Source organism: Austrofundulus limnaeus, unplaced genomic scaffold (genome assembly GCF_001266775.1).
Source record: "Austrofundulus limnaeus strain Quisiro unplaced genomic scaffold, Austrofundulus_limnaeus-1.0 Scaffold12, whole genome shotgun sequence".
NCBI classification, from domain to species: Eukaryota; Metazoa; Chordata; class Actinopteri; order Cyprinodontiformes; family Rivulidae; genus Austrofundulus; species Austrofundulus limnaeus.
This window is the reverse complement of record NW_013952414.1, coordinates 3,382,074-3,383,828: the sequence shown is the minus strand read 5'-3', so window position 1 is coordinate 3,383,828 and position 1,755 is coordinate 3,382,074. Positions and strand designations below refer to the sequence as shown.

The 1,755-nt window shown below is 38.5% G+C and overlaps 1 protein-coding gene across 1 annotated transcript in view; it reads left to right on the top strand.

Moving 5' to 3' along the window:
* The first annotated feature begins 575 nt into the window (after positions 1-575).
* trpa1b (transient receptor potential cation channel, subfamily A, member 1b) overlaps positions 576-1,755 on the top strand; it is a 40,068-nt gene continuing 38,888 nt past the window's right edge. Inside the window, exon 1 of the mRNA XM_014002326.1 lies at positions 576-669. The gene's annotated coding sequence lies outside the window, so the exon portion shown is untranslated. The remainder of the gene's footprint in view (positions 670-1,755) is intronic.

Here is a 1,755-nt window from a genome sequence, read left to right as displayed (position 1 = left end):
TGCTAGCATAATCCTTAGTTAATGATATAGCTTATCTGATAATCCTGTCTGATCAAGATTCCCTGAGCAATATTCCCTAATCCTCCCCATCAACAAGAGGGGACTTGAAGGTCAGCTTTATTGTGTCGTGTTAGGAGTCGCTCGCTTAAAAAAAAACAGAGGAGTAGGCCTGAACACAAACATCAGTCATCAAAACAACTAGATTTTGTCATGTTTGTCAAACGAACCTCAGTAGAATTTTCAGTTCTGTGTGTAAATATCAACCCAGTACAACTTTTTAAATAAAAACAATGAAACTTTCAAAACTTGAAGAGATATTTTAGACAAAAAAACTGAAAAACTTGACTTTATCAGTTAATGTGTAACATTTTAGAAGCTTCCAGATCCATCAGCATCCACTCTTCACGCTCAGTATAAATTAAAAGTGATCATAACAAAGATAGAAGTATCAAGTGTGCCAGTCAAGTGTCCTCTCATGTTACAACAATGGGCTTGTCTACTTGTCAACAGCATCATGTGAGTAGTTTGGTCACAGGGGGCAGAATCTTGCCTGCATTAGGCAACAGACGGGGAAATGGCTCGCTGCTGGCACTATTTAAACCCTTTTTGTGGTGGGGGTGAGGAGAACTTCCAGCTTGATCAGCTCAGTGGCAGCATCACACACATACAGTAAGTACATCCAGCATTGATCAGTCGCTTCATGTCTGCTTGTATTTTGATGTTAAATGACAAAGATGCTGCTCAATAACTTTTGGTATGCGTATTATTTTGATACCTGACTAAAACTTTTATTTTATGTGTGGTTTGATTAGCAGCTAAGATTTATGTTCAATAAGTGTACACATGGATTTCTCTGTAATTTTAAATTATTTTATAATTTATTCAGTCTTTTAAAGTTTATGTTTTAGAATCACTTTTCATCTTGTCTTCCAAATCACTTAGGGTTTGATCTATTTTTAAGCTACTTGTTGCTGTACGTTTTTATCTTTCTCCTAATTAACATGCAAACAGTTTTCCCGCGTGTTTCAGGAACAAGCGATCGCCCCTGCAACAACTTGAACATGAGCATTTTTAGACACTACCTTTTGTTTGCGGAAAGCAGCTGCACGTCTCCCGCTTGCTTCTGCTTTATTTGAAGAAGTTGCTTACCGTCAGAGCACTTCCTGGACACTTAGCTTCTGCAAATAAATGTCTGACAGTGCTGCGTGTATAGCTGAAACCCAAATGACACATGTTCACAGCAGCTGCCCGGAAATGATAAGGGAGAGAAAGTGTGTGTGATGTGGTGGTGGTGGAGGGCTGTAATTGTATTCTCCGAGTCTTTTATCAAATTCACCATAATAGTGGAAATCAAGTTATACAGTCGGATCTGTTGTGTTGTACAAACTTCTCTCCAGGCTGCAGAGGATGTGGAATAAATGATGGTTTACCGCCTCAGCAGAGGCATGATTCTGAGTCACTCTTATATTGTGGTCAGTTCTTAAGTGCAACCTTATATCACGTGAACAGAGCAGATGATCACTGACAGAAATCAGTGAATAGGCCACAGCTGAAAGCAGTACGTGCTGGTTTACATTTCGCATTACAACAAACTCAGCTCACTGGGATGTTTTTGCTCCTGTAGCCAAGGGGTGCCRTTTGTAAAGTTACACAGTCAAAAATTACCACCAATATTTTTGTTTTATTTAGCCTTTTATAGGAAAAAAAGAACAGATTTATTTTTCAAAGTCAGTTTTTCACCATATGATTCATACA